Below are 9,427 nucleotides of genomic sequence, written 5' to 3' on the forward strand. Positions count from 1 at the left end.
TTAAATAAATCATGGAAGTTTGATTGCCTTGAAGGCCACATAATGTCCATCAACTCTTCATCCCATCATATTCATAAATTATAGATATCCCTCTCATCCCCAGACACAATTTAAGAAGAAATTAAATCTCTATTTATTTCCATTTGGAGATAACCTTGCTCATCTCCAGAACATCCAATAATTTTATGAGTCAGGGTTTATAAATGTTTGTAATGTTTATCACGTAAGTGATAATAATTATACATAGTTTGAGTTCATCAGAAAACTCAGTAGGTAGGATGATCCATTCATTATTGTTTAATTTTTTATTTGTATTTCAGATTCAAAGATAGGTTGACAATTTAAACTAATGAAACAAAGAATGAAGCTATAACTGGACTTAGATCCTCACCCCCATGAAAGGATATTTTGATGCACATTATATTCTTCAGGACTGGTATTGCATAGGGTTTTATATTTCTAATGAGTTGGACTTTTCATTTTTCTTGGTCTTTAGTTTAATTTGTTATTTTTTAGTTTTTTTTATTTCAGTAATGATGGAGGATCATCGAGAGGACCAAGCCCGAGCTCGCCAACAACCGCGTCATGGAGCCCGCACTGACACGAAGGACCCAAGCTTCAAGTAGAGGGCTTGATGACCGGTCCCGACAGTTCGTTTCTCGCATTATATCTTTATGAAATTTTATGGGACCTCATGTTTTTGGGCTCTTCGTCCTTTTATGTTTATGTTTATTCTATCTGGACCATTAGGGGAATGTCTCTGTTTAGAAAATTCCCCTATCTTAGCCCATTAGGGCAACCACCCTTACCTATATAAGGGATGGTAGACCCCTAAGGCAACTTGAACTTTGCTTGAGGAAAAATTGAGTATTTTTTTTCTCGTTGGAGTTCCATCCCCCCCCCCTCTTGGTGGGACTATTTTTACTGCTTTCCTTACGTAGTTACAAGGACGACAAATACCAATCGACCACTGCCACCACCGCCAGTTCACCGCCGTGAAGCAAACACTGTTGTCGAAAGAACAACCATCGTCCCCGTTGTCGACGCTAAACCCGTCTGGTCCTGTAGTGCCTCCTCACCAGTGCCTAGCATTTCCGCTCCCCAACCCTAAGCCAGTGCCATGGCTACTCACTGACGCCATTCAGATCATGACCTCGGCCTACCACGGTCAACTGCCTCCTCCATCACTATAGATACGGTCATCTCGGCCACCCCACGTCAAGTTTTCTATCGCAACTCTGGCGCCTTGGCCGCAACCCTGCGGCTGTTGATCTTCCACGGCTTCAGCCCGCGTTACTGCTCGACTTCTGCTTCCCGGTGTCATCGACTTCAGGTCGGTTGTTGTAGACGTGGACTCTGCTCTCGAGGGTAGTCGTGCCCTTCCGAGTCTCAGTAGTGGCCACCAGCGGTTGGTCAATCCATATTCCTCGCTGACTGCACCAGCCCCGAAGATCGACCGCTCATTGATAAATTCTACCGACGGATCTATCTATGTCCAGACCTCGCCTTTTCCCTGTCGCTGACCGGAAACCTGCCTGCAGGTCACTCTTTCTCACCTCTCCCTTTTTGCTTTTAGCTAAATTATCATCTTCAGTGCTGTCCTCAATGCTCCCCTGCGTACTTAGTGTCATCGAGTTAGCCACCATCGCGAGAGTAGGGAAATCTCATTCTTGATGTGGGATTGGGCATGTCATCGATGAAATCTGTGGACACGTTTGGGCAGTGATTGCCTTTCCACTTCATCGGTATTTGAGTGGATCTATCAGGTCATTGAGAGCCTGTCCGGTCCCTAGACCCATCGTGTTTGTCTTTCGGGTCCCTCGGCCCTAGTCGGAAGCAACTCGCATGCTCTTTAGTTGATTTTGAACGATTGCATCATCATACATTGCATCTCATTGTGCCATTCCCTGCGGTGTAACACGAGCCGATAATCCCGTCGTGTCGTGTTACATCAAGTAAAATGTCTACTAGTAAACCACTATGATCTCATCATCTTTCTTTCGAGTGCCTTTGTTAAACTAGGTGCAATCTTCAAGGGGAAATGGATCATTAAATAAGAACAAAGACTCAAGGATCAGCATCATCATTAAAATACTGTGGGTTATAAATATGATATTTGTAAGCTATTTATGCCACAAAATAGAGGAGTTTGAGATGCATAAAACGGAAAGAAAACTATAAGAGAGGTTTTCTAATCAAACCTTGTATATGGAATACAAACCAATTGAATATTCCACATTCCTTTCAATATAAATGAATATAAAATATACTAATTGGAATGCATCTGAAATTCTCATAGTCGAGTTTAAGAATACAGACATTTTTTTTGCAAGTTATGATTAGATAAGAATGCAATGATCATTATTTTTAAATATGCATTCAAAATATTCCTCTTAATAGCATATTTGAAAAGGACATAAAAATATCACGGTAGAGGAAAACTATGTACTCATGTTCATATGATGATTATGGTTGATAAATGTATTGTTGAAAATATATGTGGCTGACAAGGCAATCACACAGTCAGCAACTCGCTCCATGTTCATTAATAGAACATATTCATTACAGTGCATGTGTGATACTAATAATGAAGTCCATGAATACATGATCAAACTTTGTGAATTATGATGAGATTGTAATACGGAGATCACTAGTCTTTAAGCATGTGTTCTAAACATTCTTGTTCGAAGGATGCGCGAGGAGGATATCAAAGTATTCGGATAGAATAGCACTATCTAGCCTCACACATATGATGAGTATGGCCGGTCCCGTAGCCATTAGTGTGGAGATACATAATAGATAGTGGGTGCTCTTTAGGGGAAAGAGTTCACTGAATTGATCTGAACAAATCCCTGAATGGTATCATACCAAACTGTCAATCAGGTCGACACACATCAATGTTGTGTAAGTGGTCCTTAGACCTGAGATACCAAGGACATCTTGTGGATGGACGATTGTACTTTGACTATGGCCAACGAGTCTCTAATCATGGGATTCTAAACGGTCTCAGTTTGGGTACATCAAGAAGTTCACGAAGATAATTGAGTGGTCAAGATGGAATCGTCCACCCTCGGTATAAGAGATGACAGCTCAAGGAAGATGATGCGATGAAGTCCTTGGCCAAGGCAGTGAAATATCGGAGAAGAGTTCTCCGATGATTTTCAAATGCATCAGTACTAACTCGGATGACCGATTAGGGTTTGACAGTTGACCATACCCTCCGTCATCCAAGGAGCGTCAAGTGAATGAGGGATTATATGTACACGGTAACCGATGACAAACAGGTTCCATGAGTGAGTCGATACAGACTACTTTACATCTTCTAGAACACGAGGTGTAGCTTGGCACCCTGCGTGTTGGAGACTCAACCTATCAATTAGGTTAAATCGATCTGACATTAATCAATCTATATGATGATATAGTTAATTAATTTGGAAGGCCAATAAAGTTTATTGGGCCACTGTAATCGTTAATTCGACTGATACATGGGCCTAGAGGGTCACACACAAATGGTCATTTGGACGTCGGAAGATATACTTAAGTTTTGGGGGTTTTTATTAAAAAATATCCACAGTATAAATAAAGGAAGGCCCTGAACAAAGTCCAGCCATGCCATATGATAACACCCTAATTTTGGTCTTTATTTCATAAATTTAATGTTTCCAAGTGATTTCTGATTTTTCCCTAATTTTCTGTTAATTTTATGAATTTATGGAATAATTATTTTTAAATGAATGGCATGTTTAAAATTTAATTTCAAGCTTAATTATTATGGGGATGAAATACTGAATTTTATGGAATTTTTTAGAATTTATTTAGGATTTTATTAGATTTTTCTGAGATTTATTTGAGGAAGAAATACATTTTTATCAAGAAAAAAGATATATTTATAAGGAAAAAAATGAGTATTAAGATTATTTTTGAACTTTGAAGGGCTTTTCAAAAATTTTCGTTGCAATGATGCCCTCAAAAACAGCTCTCGGTCGTGGTTGCAGGCGTAAATATGTCATTTAAATTTTTCTAGGGTTTTATTGAAAATGATTTAATATTTGTTTCAATGTTTTTAGGAAAAAAAACCAGCGGAGAGAGAGTGCGCAAATGGCATATACACAATTACTTGTGGCGGCGTCATACGGCAATTCCAGTTTTTAAGAAGGATCTTTTTACAAAAGCGCAGGGAAGTTTTCAACCGACGGATGTGGCCTCATCGTGGCCATCGGATGAGAATCTGACAGCGCTTGATGAGGACCAGCGCCGGGAGGTAAGTTCATCGCCCGCACGGCACATACAACGCGCGTGCACGGGCTGTGACGTGGCAAATTCAGAATGGAAAGAGTGAAGAAGGAACGCACATGTACGTGCGTATCAAAAAGCATACAAATCGCGACGATTGAAATTTTTCTTTGTTTTTATTTTCGCCAAGGGGGTACGTGGTGCAACGAGAACGCGCCCGCCAAGAGAAGTTGAAAGGTCACCTGCCAATCAGAGGATGACACCTCAGAGTGCGGGTTAAAAAAATTATTATAAATAAATGGATTTAAATCCAATGGCTAATATTGGTTTAAATTCATGTATTCATAACTTTTGATCCAGAAGTCCGATTGAGATGATTTTTTTATAGATTTGCTCATCTTGATCCCCTATTTCTATCTATATGGTTGTATCATTGAGACCAAGCCTACATTGATAAATAAAAATTAATTACTAATTAGGGTTAAAATGGTAATTTTTACCATTTAACCTAAGTATAAAAGCCGAATTTCGAGAGGAGGGGGTCATTCTTGATGGTGCTCTATCACAGCTGCAAGATATAGAGGAGCTCCAGCTTGGATCAACCTATTTGGTTCTTTTTCCTTCTTTGTATTTGAACTCTTGGTATATTTTGGATGTTGTCAGTTGAATTTCTTAATCTTTCTTCTTGATCCCTGTCTGAACTTCTAATCGCTTGGCTTCAGTGGAATGTACAAGCCCTGACTAGGATTTAGAAGAGAAATTGAGAGATTTCCTAGCTATTCCAAGTGTGTATAAAAGAAAACTATCAAAAACTTATAAAAAAGGGTTAACATTCTAGGATATTAAAATTTCCATTTCATTATCCAATAGAGTAGTTATTACAGAATTGTCAAACCTAAAGAACCAACGAAAACACTTTTAAGTTTTCTCCTTAATCTCTCTAATTGAATTCTTTAATCCTTTCAATTGGATCAATTAATTCAACTTAGAGCCCCTTTATTTCATCTACTCTTCTCATCTCTTCTACCCCCCTTTCCAAATTTCTCATCTAATTAGGGTGATTTAATCTCTTTTGAAGATTAAATTAACCCCAATTAGGTTCAAATTATTCAATAAGAACATCGATTGTATTCCTTACTAGCTTCCCTTGGACGACGCTCGTACTTATCACTACACATCTTAAGTAGAGTTTTTATAAGTTTTATTGTATAAGCTAAAATTGACAATGACAAGGGTTTAAACTTGCATAAAATTTACCCCTATGTTTAGCTTATCACCATAATTGTTCAAGGGCATTTCTCCCTTCTCCCCACACCCCTCTCCAACCTTGATGCGATCAAGACGATGTAACAATGATGATAGAGATTGAATGGGGCTCGTCAACGAGGAGGAGATTCGACGTGTCGAGGATCGCGTGGATATGTCTAGAGGCTGCACACTTGGGCAGCTTGAGTCATCTCGCTTCGAGATCCAAGAAACCACGGATGCGATCCGTGCAAAGGTACTTCATTCAATGATTTTATCGATGTCGTTGGATTCTGTTCAAGTCTTCCGCCGTGGAATATTTTAATTTATTCATCCATGTCAAGGCCTCTAGAACCCAACATGTATCACTAATGTGGAGATGTCAATAATAGATAGTGGGTGTTGTTTGGGGAAAGAATTAACTAAATTGTTATGTATAAATTACTTGATAGTTTTATGTCTAAATGTCAACCAAAGTGATTTATGTCACAATTGCGTAAGTGTTCATAATACTTGAGGCATCAAGGGATCTTATGGATGGGATATGAAATACGAGTCTCTAATCATGTGATTCAAACATGCTCAAATGCAATAATAAGTCCACAAAGGTAATTGAGTGGTTAAGGGGGGATCATCTACCCTCGATAGAAGAAGAAACCGACTCAAGAGATAAAACATGATCAAGACCTTGGCCAAGGTACATGAAATATTGAATTAATATTTTACAATGATTTTCGAATGCGTTGGTCTAACTAGGATGGCCATTAGGGTTTGATAGTTGGTCATAGCCTGATTCATTTTTGGATTATGTGAGCGACGTATCTAATGATAGAAAGATTCCATGAAAGAGTTGATAATACCTTTGTACCATGAACAGCTCATGCTGTAGCTTGCACCTCATGTGCAGGTGATTCAACCTATCCATTGGGTTGAATCATTTCATATTTATATGTACGTTAGATAAAGTTGTTTAATTATATGACCAGTTGGATAACTGTATAACTGAATGGAAAAAGGGATTTGAGCTCATTTTTAATCACATGTATGCTCTTTAATTTAAATTTCACTCACTTTAATATTACCAGGAATATTTCTATGATTTAAATGTGAAAGTTAAATCTATCATAATCATCATATTCTTTCCCTCCTGGATTCACTATATACCTTGGCATTAAATATATGTAATTCTTTTTTAATTACTCAGAGCTTAATAATTTACATCATCTAATTATATCCAAAAATAGCTAATTCATCTTCACTTGTATTTTATACGTTATGACATCAAACCTTCTGATTGACTCATTATTCTCATGCCTTTGGAACTGTTGAATATGTTAGACCTTAGACTGTTTAAAATTTTTCTGCTTTGACTTTGGGCTGGAGAAAATTTCATGTCAAATCTATAATAACTTAAAACTTCATATTTTAATAGCTGAATTATATGTTTCAGAATAAATCTAATAAGTTAATAGAAAAATTCATTATAATAACTCAAAATTATGTTTTGAGGAATTTGTCGTTGTTTTTGGGATATGGACCCATTGATTATTAAATTTCTTGGGCTATTCCCATGAAATATTAAGGAAGAAATCCAATTGTCAAGAATCTTTAAATTTGGGTAAAAATGGTGGCAACCCTTTAAACATTACCTATCAATATGTGCATGAGTTAAACAGGAATAACAAGTAAACTTCAGTAAACCTATATTTCATTAATGTTATTCACAACTTTATTGGGATAAATTATGCTATTCTAATAAAAGCATATGTCATGTTGAAACTAATATTTTGTTATTCTATTCTGAAATGGAAAATGTTCCAGTTCTTTCATCGAAATATGAACATGTGTATCTTTCAGGATCAAGGATAACTTTTACTTCATTGTATTTTGATTCATATTTAGCTTTTAAGGAAAAGGACTTATTCAGTCTAATCCAGTGAAGATGGATTTGTTTCAATAGTGTGTCCCAAATTCAAGAATAATGAGAGATTAAATGTTCCATAAAGAGAAGGCATTCACATTCCATTTTCTATCAATGATAATATTGTACCATATATGAGGTCCTAAGGATTATTAGTCAAGCAATGAAGAACATTGGACTAGTCTATATCATACACTTGTGATCAAAGACCCTAAAGAATAAAGGTCTTTCTCCCTCTGCACAACGTTGGGCGTCTATTTCTGGATCTTTCTTATAATTTACTCAATAAATATACCCTTGTTTTCCGTGATCTGCACCTATGTATAAAAAACGTGAGGAACGGAGTTGAGCTCAATCCTGTAAGAAAAAACTAATTGAGACTAGAAAGAATAAATAAAGGATAAAAATACATATGTGCAGAGCAGATCAAAAGTTACAAAGATAAATATGGAGACACATAGCTGGATGCATAAATATTTATACAGATGATACAATGATATGCAGATATAGAGATATATAGATAGATAGATAGATAGATAGATAGATAGATAGATAGATAGACAGACAGATAGACAGGTAGACAGATAGATAGATAGATAGACAGACAGACAGATAGATAGATAGTGCAATGATTGAAAGATGGAGACACTGTAGGATAGATTCATTGATTTATATAGGTAGGTATAAAGGTGGAGATAAATAGTTTGATCGAGAAATTAAGAGAGAGGGAGAGAGAGTTTTAAAGAGAAGAATTCATTTACGTCATTTTATGTGATAGACAGGCGTAATCAAATCGAGTTGAAGATAACTTGTTACGGAAGAAGGCCTGAACATGGTGGCAAAAACAGCCAATCTAGTGCGTTTTGGCATCATTGATCAAAGTATCTGAGCAATAAATGTTATTGCCATCTGTTGCTTTCCAGTTTCCTGCCCCTGATCGTAATGATGATCACTGCGAAAGGATGCGACCGTTATATCATATGGGCATTCTAACAACGGAGAGAGAAAGACAAAGAAAGAGAGAGAGTGCGTAAGTGAGAGGGAGAGATTAAAAAGAGACAGAAGGGGTAGAGAAAGAAAGAAAGAAAGAGAGTGTGTTAGTGAGAGAGAGAGGGAGAGATAAAAAGATACAGAAAGGGTAGAGAAAGAAAGAAAAAGACTGTGTGTTAGTGAGAGAGATATATATAGAGAACGAGAGGGAGGGAGAAGAGATAAAGAGAGGAGGAAGAAGAGGGAGAGAAAGATAGAGCGGGAGGGAGTAAGATAAAGAGAGAGAGAAAGAGGAAGAGAAGGATGGAGGGGGATAGAGAGAGAGCGCGGAGAGAGAGGTAGAGAGAGAGAAGAGAAAAACCAATAAAGGGAGGGATGAACAGAAAGAAAGAGAAGGGATAGAAAGAGAGAGTGAGAAAGAGAGGGAGAGGATGAAAGAGAAAGAGGTAGAGAACGAGAGAAGAAGAGAGAGAGAGGGAGAGGATGAAAAAGAAAGAGGTAGAGAACGAGAGAGGGATAGAGAGAAAAAGAAATATAAACTGAGGGAGATAAATAGATATATATAGAGAGAGAGGGAGAGAATGAAAGAGAACGGAGAGTAAGAGAGCGGAGAAAGAGAGAGGGAGATAGAAAGAAACAGTGAGGGGGAGAAACAGAGAGCGAGGTACTAGGAGAAAGAGAGAGGGAGATAGAAAGAAACGGTGAGGGGGAGAAAGAGAGAGCGAGGGTATAGAAAGAACGAGTGAGGGGGAGACTAGGGAGAAATAGAGAGAGGGAGAGGGAGAGAAAGAAAGAGAGAGGAGAGTGAGAAAGCGAGAGTTAGATAGAAAGATAAAGCAAAGGGGAGAAACAGAGAGCGAGAGACAGGGAGATAGAAAGAAAGAGGGGGAAAGAGAGAGAGAGGGAGAGAGAGAGAGAGAGAGAGAGAGAGAGAGAGGGAGAGGGAGAGGGAGAGGGAGAGAGAGAGAGAGAGAGAGAGGGAGAGAGAGAGGGAGGGGGAGAAACAGAGAGGGAGGGAGAGGGAGAGAGAGAGAGAGA

This window comes from Wolffia australiana, chromosome 17 (genome assembly GCF_029677425.1).
Source record: "Wolffia australiana isolate 7733 chromosome 17, ASM2967742v1".
Taxonomy (NCBI): Eukaryota; Viridiplantae; Streptophyta; class Magnoliopsida; order Alismatales; family Araceae; genus Wolffia; species Wolffia australiana.